At 34.0% G+C, this 15,307-nt stretch overlaps 1 protein-coding gene across 4 annotated transcripts in view; it reads right to left on the reverse strand.

Moving 5' to 3' along the window:
• The window catches only part of PTPRD (protein tyrosine phosphatase receptor type D), a 2,510,439-nt gene that overhangs the window by 1,589,086 nt on the left and 906,046 nt on the right, over positions 1 to 15,307 (reverse strand). The window lies entirely within an intron of this gene.

The following is a 15,307-nucleotide window of genomic DNA, read 5'->3' on the forward strand; positions in this document are numbered from 1 at the left end:
AGCTGCCAGATGAATCCTGTTGTGGCACATGCAACAGCCTGTCTATCTCCACCCTTCTCACTTAAAAAAATGTAATTATTTTTGAAAAAAGTGTAATTTAATAACCCTTACTAGGAGCCTTGAGAGTAATTTTTAAAAATTTACACAAACACGGAGCACGACAGTGTGTTATACTCTTAACATATTTATTTTATTCCAGTTTTGTGAATATATTGTGAATCCAGCACATCTCTAGAAGGGTTAATCATAACATTCTTTTCCCATTATAATCACAAGAGCATTTCATAAGTGCCTGATCTATTTCAGAACCTGAAGCAACAGAAAACAAAATAATAGTGGAATTAACACTACCATTATGCTGGGTTTGCATCCTTTGAGGAGGCAGGATGCAAGAAGCAAATTCTTCATTATTACTTTTTTTTCCCCTTTTTGACCAAGACAGAGAGAGTCAGAGAGAGGGACAGATAGGGACAAACAGGAAGGGAGAGAAATGAGTAGCATCAATTCTTTGTTGTGGCACCCTAGTGTCACATTTCTTTTTCATATGTTTGCCTTGACTGGAGGGCTGCAGCAGAGTAAGTGACCCCTTGCTCAAGCCAGTGACCTTGGGCTCAAGGCAGCAACCTTGGGCTTCAAGCTAGCGACCTTTGGGCTCAAGCCAGTGCCCATGGGGCCACGTCTCTGTTCCCACGCTCAAGCCAGCAACTCCACACTCAAGGTAGTGAGCCCGAGATCAAGAGGATGAGCCAATGCTCAAGCCTGCAACCTTGGGGTTTCAAACCTGGGCCTTCCGCATCCCGGTCCTATGCTTACCCACTGCACCACAGCTTGATCAGGATCCCTTGTTATTTCTAAGAGCTGGCTTGAGCGCTAGTTTGGAGATTTGAACGTTCCATTGCCAATGTCTACAATTGGCATTTATGTATCTGTCATCCTACTAGATCATCAACTAATTACATTAATAATCAGATTTTATTTTTCCTTGTCTTTTAAATTTTAACCACAGAGAGTTTTGTCTGTGAAGGTCATTTGTTTTATGGTCTTGCTAATACAGACACACCATCATTAGTACTTTAGTTAAAACATTTCTTTGAAGATAAAGGGCTGGTTCCTTATTAATTTTAATCCATGTTTTTTATTTTTTTTATTTACTTTTTTTTGAGAAAGATCAAGGTCCTAAATTTCAGTTGTGTAGAAAATTCTCAGGCATTGAGCAACTCATTTAACCTGTTTGATCTCATTTTTTTTAATTGTGGAATAATTTATTAGTATTACAATTAAGGATTCACTCATTTTTTGGGTATCTATAATTCTATAAATGTTCCTTTGAAAAGAAGAGTGGTAGATGGGAGGTTCACTCAGTGAAAAGCTAGACTTTCTAACTGATCTTATCTTCAATTCTATTTCTATCCAATCCATCTTGCATTCTAGTATAGGGAGACTATCCAAAAGTGAATTCACTTTATGTAATTTTCTCACTAACATCTTAAAAGAGCTTTCCATCACCTAGTACAATATAAAAACTTGTCATATATATATATATATATATATATATATATATATATATATATATATATATATAATGCATATACATGAAGTAGGTAGTCCCTGCTTTGCTCAACAGTCTCATCTCCCACCACTCACCCATATCACCCATCTGCTTCAGAATAAACCACTTGCTGTTCCCAAAATATGCTACGTTTTCTTTCATTTCTGTGTTTTCATACTGTCTTCCTCATATTTTCATATTCTCTTGCTTGTCTCCTGAATTCTCTTTTCCTGTTTCTCCTCCTCATGAAGTCCCTATGTAGCAAAGTCCGCTCAGCTCTTTCAGCCTCCTATTTCATCTTCTTCCTGGGTTTCATTCTATGCCCCTACTACATGTATCTCTTATTACAGTATGTCTTTCATTCCTGTATCATAAACTTGCATTTCAAATGTGGCTTTAAGGGTATATCTCCTCCAAAATATTTGCTAATACCTAAACAGAGGGACTTTGCTTCTTGATTTTTCTTATTTAACATCAAGCACAAGGCTTGGCACAGAACAGACACTTAGAAAACATTTGTTGAAAAAATGAGTGAAAAATTACCAATATGTTTCATAGAATAACATTATTAATTGTTCCTTTTGCACATGCAATAAGACATATCCAAACATATCCTACTCTCTTTTTACCTTACGACAGAAAATTGAACATGGTAGCTAAATAACCTAATCAGCCGTAACATGTTAGAATAGGGATGGTGACTTTCACTAGACTCTTCTTTATCTTTAAAATGACTTTTTTCAAAACCTTAAATTGAAAACAAAAAGAAAGATCAATACAGACTTGCAAAGCACCATTTATATCCTCCTTCCAACAACTGCTCACTTCCACTTCATAGCACACCAGACAGCAGAGCTTATTTGTTAACTAGATAATAGCCAGCTAATTTTATTCATACTTTTTTCCAAAGAGTCAGTGCATATTCTCTTCTATGCTTAGGTTGAAAGGCATAAATTCAGGGGATCAAGTTTCTAAGCCACCCTCTAAAAATACATTTTAAATTGAGCATTCATGTGATGATAGTTTGGGCACCACTGAAGTGTAGTTTCATAAATATATACTTTCCCATATGCAAGTTTATTTTTGAAATAGATATGCTATCATGGCTAACCTGTATTCTAATAAAAGCACTGAAACTGAAAGTAGAAAAACTAAATACATAGTTATCTTTGAGTTTTATATATTTTCTAAAATAAGATGATCGAAGTAGATTTTTAAAGTACTTCTAAGTTTAGAATTCTTATTTAAAAACAGAAAAAAAAAATCCCAGAAATGTCTGGTATCAGTTTCCTCTAATATATCTCCAACACATATACAGATCTGCAAACATATATGTGTGTACATTCACACAACTAAAGTTATAGTTTTCAAATAATAAATGTAACTCCTAAAGTAAACATATAATTTTGCAATATATTAATACTTCATATTAATTTTAAAGAATGATCTTACTGTTCCTTGTAAAATATATTGTAATAAGTGAAATGTATAAATTTAAGTGTCTAAAAATAGAATTAGAGCACCATTAGGGGAAAGAAATCACATTCTTCAACACAATTAGACAAACAGCATTTGTAGATGAGCCACTTACTAAAATGTCATCTAATTATTAGAAGTAAGATGTTAGAAAACCCTGAACAAAGAGGATATCGCAAGGACAGAAATAAGGGCTAGCTGTGACTCACCAGTAAAAGGCAATGGTGAGGCTGAAAGAAAATCAGATTAATTATATCAAATTGACCAAAATTGCCTGACCTGTGGTGGCGCAGTGGGTAAAGCGTCGACCTGGAAATGCCGAGGTCGCCGGTTCAAAACCCTGGGCTTGCCTGGTCAAGGCACATATGGGAGTTGATGCTTCCTGCTCCTCCCTCCTTCTCTCTCTGTCTCTCTTCTCTCTCTCTCTCTCTCTCTCTCTCTCTCCCTCTCCCTCCTTCCTAAAAATGAATAAATAAATTAAAAAAAAATTGACCAAAATTAAATAATTGTCTAATTGAAGTGCTATGTAAGGTCCTATGGAGTGTAGCTATATGGAGACATGTAATATATCAATTAATGTAACAAGTCTAAAACACCAAACACTTGGGACAAACTCTAGTATCATCTCAACAAATGTTGGAACTAGATTAAAACTTTTGATGTTTAAGTTTCTCATTAATGAACTTTTAGAATTTCTCAAAAGGAGACCCTGGCCAGTTGGTTCAGTGGTAGAGCATTGGCCAGGAGTGTGGATATATCGGGTTAGTGCCCGGTCAGGAGACACAGGAGAGGTGACCATCTGCTTCTCCATGTCTCCCCCTCCTCCTTCTCTCTTTACCTCTCTCTTCCTCTCCTGCAGCCACGGCTCAATTGGCTCAAGTGCATCACCTGGGTGCTGAGGATGGTTCTGTGGAGCCTACACCTCAGGCGTTAAAAATAGCTCAGTGGTGCCTGACCTGTGGTGGCGCAGTGGATAAAGCGTCGACCTGGAAATGCTGAGGTCGCCAGTTCGAAACCCTGGGCTTGCCTGGTCAAGGCACATATGGGAGTTGATGCTTCCAGCTCCTCCCCCCTTTCTCTCTCTCTCTGTCTCTCCTCTCTCTCTCTCTCTCTCTCTGTCTCTCCCTCTCCTCTCTAAAAAATGAATAAATAAAAATTAAAAAACCAAGTAACACTTTGCCTGACCTGTGGTGGCGCAGTGGATAAAGCGTCGACCTGGAAATGCTGAGGTCACCGGTTCGAAACCCTGGGCTTGCCTGGTCAAGGCACATATGGGAGTTGATGCTTCCAGCTCCTCCCCCCTTCTCTCTCTCTCTGTCTCTCCTCTCTCTCTCTCTGTCTCTCCCTCTCCTCTTTAAAATGAATAAATAAATAAATAAAGTTATCAACTATAATTAAAAAAGATAAAAAAAAAAAAAAAAAAAAAATAGCTCAGTGGTGAGTATGGCTCCAGACAGACAAAGCATTGGACACAGATGGGGGTTGCCAGGTTGATCCCAGTCAGTGTGCATGTGGGTGTCTGTCTCTCTATGTCCCCTACTCTCAGTTGGAAAAGAAGAAAACAAGAATTTCTCAAAAGGACTATTCCTCCTGTGCCATAGGTTTTTATATACATCCTTTTTCTAAGATACTATTTCCTTCTATTAAGTCTATTGGCTAACTTCTGATCTGTGTTGGACCTCAAATTGGATAGCTTTCTCTAGAAATATTCCCTGGTGTGTGTGTGTGTGTGCATGTGTATGCATGCGGCACGCAAATAAACATGGTAGCTTGCCAGTTAAACATATACTGGATGTCAGAAGAGATACTGTTATATATATATATTATATATATATATAATATATATATATAATATACTGTTATATATAATTAGAATTTTTTTGAAATTATCATTAGTGTCATAATTTAAAAAATTAAACATTTCAAAAATTTTCTAACACCTTCAGACTCATTGATTGAAGCAACCCATTTGCATCTTGAAAAGATTATTGAAAAAACATGGACCTTTCAAAATTGAGGCTAGTTACAACTTTATTAACTGAGGAAAATAAAGAAAACATCTTTTCTACAACTGTCATTTACCACATGACATAATCTAGGGTGGGAGAAACCAAGGAACTGTCTCAGGTTTACACAGATACTTAGTGGCCGAACTAAAAATGGACCCCTAGGGGCTGAACTCCCCATTCAGTCCATGCTGTGTCTGGGAAAGAATGTCTGCAAGGAGCACACACAGCTCTGAGTTATTCATGGGAAGATAAAATAAGGACACAAATGGTTGACTCAGGAGTTTTACCTTTTTAATTGTACTATTCTATCAGTTTTGCAGAGTAATCATTATAAAACTCCATTGTTTGAATTATTAAAATTGAATGCTGAATACTCTATATGTTGAATACTCAGCAAATCCTTACAATGAAAGAACTTTTATTTAGCAGTTGGTGTATCTACTTCTTTGGAACTTCCTTAGTTTAGTGCTATTATTCCAGTAAGTAGATTATAAATATCTTACATTATGTTTGGTTCAAGATATCTGAGGAGAATAGCCCAAAATATAGTCATGAAATTAAGTATATGAAGGTAAATAATCAAATTGCTATGGAACTTGTTATACCTTTATATTTATATTTAACCATTTTGTATAAATTCTTACCAGGTCACCAGAGATGATTTTTACTCTTTTAAAATAAAAGAAAGGAATAAATCAAAAGCTTTTTCTCATGAAACGATAATTCTTAAGGATTACTTCTAAAAGTATAGTTATTTTAGATTTTATATATATATTATATACTTTTATATTAAATACATTGGGATGACATTAGTTAACAAAATTATATAGGTTTCAAGTGCACCACTCTATAATACATCATATATGCATTGTGTGTTCACCATTCTCAAGTGATACTTTTGTGTTTTAACAGATAATGTATTTTGTGTATCATTTTTAAAGTTTCCTTAAAGTAAGCATATTATATAGTGCAAAGAGAAAATACATTTTCAATTTCTCCCTTGCATGAAATATCTGAGCTAATAATTTGACCTAGAAGAAGTAGAATCTTTCTTTTCATTAGACTTCCCTTTTCAACAAGGGCTTTGTTAGCCTACTGAGTCATGACGAGTAATCCTTTATATGCTAGGGTACACTGTTCTCCCTGATGAACTAACAAATTAAAATGTAATGTGAAACAATGACACTGGAAATATTAAGGAATAGCCACTTATGTGAGAAGAAATACCTAATTAAGCCAAGATATACAGTTTAATTATAATCATCACACTGATAATGCAGAATAAAATACCGCTTAAGGAATCTAAGGAAACCATAATAAAGAGCACAAGAAAGCTAGCTCATTCCTCTGGTTGTCTCTCCTGCCTTCTGCAGTTGGGCTCTCTTCTCACCTGCAACCCCTCCAAAGCCTTATTTCATTATATCTTGCAAAGAATTAGGAAGCAATCAAGAAGTGATTTTCATCACGTTCGTCTCAAGCTAAGGTAATTATTTGTCTGTTCTTCGTTTTTTTTTTTTCTTAAACTTGGTTTGCTCAAGGGTAAAATGAACCACAGTCCTTATCAGTTTAATGCATACACAAGTGATACTGAAGGCAACTGACCGAAGCTGAAGCCAGAGGTTAGCTGCAAATCCATTAGCAATTTTAAATAGTGGGAGAAAACATTCTTGGTGAGTCTGGGATTATGATGAATAACTGCAGAAGTCACAAATACGACAATGTAATTTGCATGAATATGTCATCAGATAAATTCACAGAAAGCTCAAAAGAGAGCAAAGGGTTTCCTATAAGATGACCAAAGCTATATTTGCTGTTCCTATATCTAAAATTAAAATTTCTTATTATTTTTGGCACCTAAACTATTTAGTTTAAAGGATCATATTCTAGGTATAGCTGTACAAAGCAGGAAGATAGCATTTCTAGAAAAATATTCTTGCCAACTCTGAAGTACTCATAGCTCAGAGAAATTTTTGGAATTTACAGAATATACTGTTGAAAGAGATAATGAATCTTTTTTTTGGTAGTAATAAATTTATTTGTACTGTAGAAAAGGGGGTGGGGGCTAAGAATATTTTCTCATCTCTTAACCACTCATTAAAACAGAAGGCATGCACTCTAAAAAAAAAAAAAAAGAAAGTTTTAAAATGTATATCGGGGAAATTTTTAAAGTGTATATTTGGGAAAATTTTAATGATATTTTCATCAGGCTTGCAAGCTTTTTTGAAATAGCTGATATTAATAAACTCTCCACCATAGAATCTACAATTTATATTTAAGAAAAAAATCCTTTTTTTTATTTTTTTTATTTTATTTATTTTTAATGGGGTGACATCAGTAAATCAAGATACATATATTCAAAGATAACATGTCCAGGTTATCTTGTCGTTCAATTATGTTGCATACCCATCACCCAAAGTCAGATTGTCCTGTCACCCTCTATCTAGTTCTCTTTGTGCCCCTCCCGTCCCCCTTCCCTCTCCCTCTCCCCCCTCTCCCAGTAACCACCACACTCTTATCAGTGTCTCTTGGTCTCACTTTTATGTCCCATCTACGTATGGAATAATGCAGTTCCTGTTTTTTTCTGATTTACTTATTTCACTCCGTATAATGTTGTCAAGATCCCACCATTTTGCTATAAATGATCTGATGTCATCATTTCTTATGGCTGAGTAGTATTCCATAGTGTATATGTGCCACATCTTCTTTATCCAGTCATCTATTGATGGGCTTTTTGGTTGTTTCCATGTCCTGGCCACTGTGAACAATGCTGCAATGAACATGGGGCTGCATGTGTCTTTACGAGTCAATGTTTCTGAGTTTTTGGGGTATATACCCAGTAGAGGGATTGCTGGGTCATAAGGTAGTTCTATTTGCAGTTTTTTGAGGAACCACCATACTTTCTTCCATAATGGTTGTACTACTTTACATTCCCACCAACAGTGAATGAGGGTTCCTTTTTCTCCACAACCTCTCCAATATTTGCTATTACCTGTCTTGTTAATAATAGCTAATCGAACAGGTGTGAGGTGGTATCTCATTGCAGTTTTGATTTGCATTTCTCTAATAACTAAAGAAGATGAGCATCTTTTCATATATCTGTTGGCCATTTGTATTTCTTCCTGGAAGAAGTGTCTGTTCATATCCTCTTCCCATTTTTTTATTGGATTGTTTGTTTGTTTGTTGTTGAGTTTTATGAGTTCTTTGTATATTTTGGATATTAGGCCCTTATCTGAGCAGGTGTTTAAAAATATCATTTCCCAATTAGTTGGCTGTCTGTTTATCTTGTTATCAGTTTCTCTTGCTGAGGAAAAACTTCTTAGTCTGATGTAGTCCCATTCATTAATTTTTGCCTTCACTTCTCTTGCCTGTGGAGTCAAATTCATAAAATGCTCTTTAAAACCCAGGTCCATGAATTGAGTACCTATGTCTTCTTCTATGTACTTAATTGTTTCAGGTCTTATGTTTAGATCTTTGATCCATTTTGAGTTAATTTTTGTACAGGGGGAGAGACTGTAGTCCAGTTTCATTCTTTTGCATGTGGCTTTCCAGTTTTCCCAGCACCATTTGTTGAAGAGGGAGGCTTTCTTTTCTCCATTGTGTGTTGTTGGCCCCTTTATCAAAAATTATTTGACTATATATATGTGGTTTTATTTCTGGGCTTTCTATTCTGTTCCATTGGTCTGAGTGTCTATTTTTCTGCCAATACCATGCTGTTTTGATTGTCGTGGCCCTATAATATAGTTTGAGGTCAGGTATTGTAATGCCCCCAGCTTCATTCCTTATCTTTAGGATTGCTTTGGCTGTTTGGGGCTTTTTATAGTTCCATATAAATCTGATTATTTTTTGCTCCATTTCTTTAAAAAATGTCATTGGAATTTTGATGGGAATTGCATTAAATTTGTATATTGCTTTGGGTAATATGGCCATCTTGATTATATTTATTCTACCTAACCAAGAACAAGGAATATTCTTCCATCTCATAATATCTTTTTCGATTTCCCTTAACAATGGTTTATAGTTTTCATTGTATAAGTCCTTTACATTCTTTGTTATGTTTATTCCTAGGTATTTTATTTTTTTTGTTGCAATCATGAAGGGGATTATTCTTTTGAGTTCATTCTCAAATGTTTCATTGTTGGCATATAGAAAGGCTATTGACTTCTGTATGTTAATTTTGTATCCTGCAACCTTACTGTATTGGCTTATTGTTTCTAGTAGTCTTTTTGTGGATTCTTTGGGGTTTTCGATGTATAGGATCATATCATCTGCAAAAAGTGATACCTTTACTTCTTCTTTTCCGATATGGATGCCTTTTATTTCTTTGTCTTGTCTGATTGCTCTGGCTAGAACCTCTAGTACCACATTAAATAAGAGTGGAGAGAGTGGACAACCCTGTCTTGTTCCTGATTTAAGGGGGAAAGCCTTCATTTTTGTGCCATTTAGTATGATGTTAGCTGATGGTTTATCATATATGGCCTTTATCATGTTGAGATATTTTCCTTCTATACCCATTTTGTTGAGAGTCTTAAACATAAAATTGTGTTGTATTTTATCAAAAGCCTTTTCTGCATCTATTGATAATATCATGTCGTTCTTGTTCTTTGTTTTGTTGATATGGTGTATTATGTTAACCGTTTTACGTATGTTGAACCATCCTTGAGATTCTGGGATGAATCCCACTTGATCATGATGTATTATTTTTTTAATATGTTCTTGTATTCGATTTACTAGTATTTTGTTTAGTATTTTAGCATCTGTATTCATTAGAGATATTGGTCTGTAGTTTTCTTTTTTTGTGCCATCCTTGCCTGGTTTTGGTATAAGGGTTATGTTTGCCTCATAAAATGTGTTTGGAAGTATTGCTTCTTCTTCAATTTTTTGGAAGACTTTCTGTAGAATAGGAACCAAGTCTTCTTTGAAGGTTTGATAAAATTCGCTGGTATAGCCATCTGGGCCTGGACTAAAAAAATCCATTTTTAAAATCTAGTCTCACATTCTAGAATTATAAATCATTGTACCTTTTGTTTTGTTCCTGTTTTACAAATTTCCTTCCAAAGCTATGGTAAACTTTAAAAAAGGGATTTCTCAAGTCAGACACTTTATTATCATTAAATCCTCATTACACTTCTTATTTTAAGAATTGTTAATTAGTAGATCAATGACATAACAGAGGCCACACTGACTCATTAAGCAGTTACAAAAATTAGTTCTTTAATGGAGCTGTGTTAGCTCAAAAACTGAAGAAAATGTCAGTGTCAATATGTATTGCCCACATATATTACTAGCATTTAATATATGTAAATGTGTGTGCTTGTGTGTAGGGGTGGATAGGATTTGGTGTGGGCAGGGGCCAGGTTTGGAAGAATGTAACTATTGCGCCAACAAAATTTATCTAACAATATGTTTTAGAGAAGGAATGATAGTCTAATAGTGCTAGAATCTTTGAAAGGAATCTAAGAAAAGTCCTAATTAATGAATGGGGGCAAGAATAAGAAATAAAATATTTTAATATTTCTGTTTAATATTAAGATCAACTAATATTAAGAAAAAACATTCTATAATAATAAATAGAAAAATGATAAAGAAAATATAAAATTACCATTAGGCAAAAAACACAGTAATAATTATAGGCAAATTTTTTCAGTGGATGATAAAATAATTGTATGAAACAGGATATTCATATAATCTCAAAGTATCTCTCCTAATATATCTATTAGTTACAAAGGAAGAAACTAATAAATTTGTAGTGAGAAGACCAGGTACATATTATCTTAATCAAATACATCCTGAAAAGTAAAATATATCATATAACCCATCATATGATGCACTGAGAAGGATACATTATTACCTTTAAGTATTAATAAAAAAAATGCACAATCTCAATCTAATTATGAAAAGAATCAAATAAATCCAAATTAAGATGCAATCTACAAAGTAACTGACCAGTGTTTTTTTCAAATGTTTAGAGGTCATAAAAGACAAGGAAAAATTTAGCAACTGGTATTGATTAGCACAAACCAAGGAAATAGGAAATAAATGTAATCTGGGATACTAGTTTAAATCCTAGAAGAGGAGATATTTGCAGAAAAACTGGTAAAATTTCAATAAGAACCATGGGTTACTTAATACTATTATATCACTGTTAATTGTACAATTGTAGAAAGAAATTTTATTATGACTATTTTGTGTGTTAACGAGATGCTTGATGATGGGTATATATAAACAATTTAATACCATTTTTGTAACATTTCTGTAGATCTAAAGGTGTTTCAAAACTTTTAAAACTATTATAACAGAGCTTTAGATAGGTAATAATGTAAATGAAGGCAACACACCTCAAAACTTTCTTTATAGCTACCAAATTACTCCAATGTCATTTTGCTGAATTTTATAGTTATTCACTGTCCAAGTTTTTTATTTCCTCCAAATATATTAATGAGAATATATCATTCCCTCATACTTCATAATAAATAGTATAAAATAAACTAATTGCTTAAGCCTGAATTTTCTATTATCATCATGACATTTGGCTATCCTAGAATCTAATCTTGCTATTATATTATTTCATCATATTCAAGACAAGTGTTCACTGATTGCCACAACATACCAAGTACTGAAAAAGATACGAGATGATTATAATGAACCTACCTTCATAGATTAACAAGATCTAGGAGAACAGTTTATATAGTTAAATTTTATATACCTAAACTATTATAAGTTAAAATGATTTTCAAAGTGATTAATATATTTGTACGCATTTGATAGCTACATTCTTTTTTTTATTCATTTTTTAGAGAGGAGAGGGAGAGAGAGAGAGAGAGAGAGAGAGAGAGAGAGAAGAGACAGAGAGAGAGAGAAGGGGGGGAGGAGCTGGAAACATCAACTCCCATATGTGTCTTGACCAGAAAAGCCCAGGGTTTCGAACCAGCGACCTCAGCATTTCCAAGTCCACGCTTTATCCACTGCGCCACCACAGGTCAGGCATGATAGTTACATTCTTAAAGAAATGGTTAGTATCACTAAGAGGACATTAAGACGCTGAGGAGTTTTGCCATCATTAGATTTGTATATAACAATATAAGGTCATATAAACAGAAGAAATGAAATAAATTACCATATAATAAAAAGTTTGTAACATGAACTTAAAACTCTCAACAGTGTGAAAAACACAAGAGACTATCAGAGGTACAGAAACAGTAAAAAAATCTCTTGTTGGCATAGACAACAGGAATTATGTTTTTTTTAATTTATTGATTGATTTTAAAGAAAGAAAAGGAGGGAGAAAAGGAGAAAGAGAGAGAGAAAAACACTGATCCATTACTCCACCCACTCATGCATTCATTAACCAATGAATTACATAAATTTTGTACAAAAATGAGAGAGTTAAGTAAAATTCCAGAAAAGAAAAAGATTAGGGAAGGGAGGCTGAAGAAATATCAAGTCACAGGGATTTGGGACACATAAGGCACAAAGAGAAAAGGGGATAGGCCCTGGTCAGTTTGCTCAGTGGATAGGTCTGCTGGTGTGCCGACGTCCCAGGTTCAATCCTCAGTCAGGGCACACATGAGAAGCAACCATCTGCTTCTCTTTGCCCACCTCCCCTCTTCCCCTCCTAGAGCCAGTGCTTAGTTGGTTGGACTTGGCCTCAGGCACTGAGGATAGCTTGGTTGATTCAAGCATTGGCACCAGACAGGGTTGCTAGTGGACCCCAGTCCGGGTGTATGTGAGAGTCTATCTCTCCTCCTCTCACTAAAGAAAAGAAAAGAAAAGAAAAGAAAAGAAAAGAAAAGAAAAGAAAAGAAAAGAAAAGAAAAAGAATTTCTATCACAAAAGATCAAAGAAAAGACCTAGGAAAGATCAAAGCTCCAAAGGAGATGCAAAAAGTAGGAAAACTTAAATCTGAACAATGTATTAACATTTTCTTATAATTAGCAGAAATTCATACTATAAAGTACAAATAAACCATCATGTTATAATTTTTCTTAAAAGTATGTTTTTTTATGCTATTCTTTGCAGCATATCTCAATGTACAAAAGAACAGTAGTTGGAGATATTTTCTATTTTGATAAGTCATGTCATAAAAAGAATAAGGTATTAAATATAGGTTTTCTTCAGTAAGGGGCAGTAACACTTTAACTTCATAGATACAAAATATAATATTAAGCTTACAAAACAGAAAAACAATTAAGAGAAAGAGAGAATAAAAAAGGATCAAATCACTACCACATGAGCTCCATGTAGTTTATAATATTTTAAAACATTTATAACATTTTAAAGAAGTATTATTTTGGTCACCTGAGCTTGATGTACAGTAAGGAGTGAGGTTCTAAATAACAAGTTAACTCTTTCATATTCACTTGAAGTGAAAATTAAACATTAAGTGGAAACAACCTCAAGATCTCTCTGCTTTAGTCATGGCTTTACTGAAACATCTTCAATGTCTTTCTCAGAAATGTATAAAATTCCTTTCTTGAGTTTATCACACTATTCTATTACATAGGAGGGTACTTATCAAATAGTAGGTACTTAGTAAGTATTTTATTGCTGGATAGGTAGCTGCTATAACATTCCTTGCCTTCATATACATTTAGCATTTAATGTAGGATCCTCTGTATTGTTATTTAGGTTTTTATGGCTTTGTCTATATTTTCTAAAAAGAAATTGTATAATAGAACATTTTAGGAGCCAGCTCCCTTCCCTGGTAAGGAAAGATCTGACACAAAACCAAGGTAAGACTCAAATGGAGTGGCTAAGCCTAAAGGTAAGCCTCCATTATTTTTTTATAGTCTCCAAATGAGATTTTCAGTGCACGAGATGTCATATAAGGTGAAGTTCATAGGGTGTAAATAGACCCAAATAATAAATTGCTCCAAAATATTTCATCCTATATTATTTTCTCTGTTCACAAGTCCAAGACACTCTACGGAAAGGGGGTAGAGGATCAACATCTTACCTTTGGAATTAAAACCTTCAAAGTATAGTTTAACAAGACAAGTTGAATCAAATTTATGGTGAATAAACCATCTAGGCTGCTGAAACAAAATGTCTAGATGAGCTTCAAACCTGTTTTTGTCTTCAGCCACAGAGTTTAAGCACTTTAATAGATATTTATATTTGTGGAATAGCTAAAAGTATTCAAATGATCTCTCAAATCCAAAGGATCAAGGTATTCTAGGTCTGAACCTGTCGCTGATCTGTTCCCACTCTTCTAACACTCCAACACAGAGGCAGCGATATCTCGCTTAGGACTCTGACTCTACTGGTTATTAGCATTCTGATTCTGTTCTTCACTTTAACTTAAGTGTCTCAAGTTGCTCAACAATAAAAAATGATGTTTTTATGGTTTACTGTATTAAACACTTTTTTTAATGAGAAGGAAAAGGTATTTTATAAAATAAAAATCATAATCATTACCATCATTGAATCTGTTTTCCTTTCCCCAACACTTCTTCCCTCTGAACCCTGAGAACACCTGTCAGCTGTTTCAGCAGTTGTTTTGCTCTGTTGTTCATTGTTTCCTTTTCTCTCAGAAATCTTAAAATCTAAGTCTTTGCTGCCCACTGCAGGAAGAAATGAGAAGATATCATCTCTCTTCTGGATTCTTCAGTGGTTTTATCTCTAGTGTTTGAATGGTTATTCTGTGATTTATTACTCAAAGAATCTTGTTTATAGATATTTTAATCCTATGAATTCATTACTAGTTTTATATGTATAAAGATAAATTTATTCAGTATTACATCAGTATACTAAAGAAATGATAGGGACTTAATTCATATGAATAATTCTTTATGTTGTCAATCATAATGACTATTATATGAACGTTCATATTAAATGTTTGGCATTCCTATTCAGTTCTTATGTTTTCTATTTTCCTGTTAAAATTGAATAATGGTTTAATCTAAATTTGTAATGCATTCCATTATTGCCTAGAATGGTATCAGGTATTACAATAGGCAATAAATAACTTTTGAATGATTACATAGATCTCTACTAATATATTACATGTGAAAACTCAAACTACTCACATGACAAACATGGTAACTAGCTCAGTTTGACTAGATCCTAGCGTATTTGGGAAAAAGAGTGAGGGTTTAATACATATCATAAATTTATAAAATGACCAAAAAAGGTAATGAGTGAATGTTTTGAGTTTTATTTTTAACAGCAAAGCAGAATGTATTGAGGTGCTTTTCACAACATTTCTACTATAGTAAAATCTTGTTACACATTTTTTTCAGGGAATACAGAAAATATTTTCTTGCATGTCATTTTA

Source organism: Saccopteryx bilineata, chromosome 2 (assembly GCF_036850765.1).
Source record: "Saccopteryx bilineata isolate mSacBil1 chromosome 2, mSacBil1_pri_phased_curated, whole genome shotgun sequence".
NCBI classification, from domain to species: Eukaryota; Metazoa; Chordata; class Mammalia; order Chiroptera; family Emballonuridae; genus Saccopteryx; species Saccopteryx bilineata.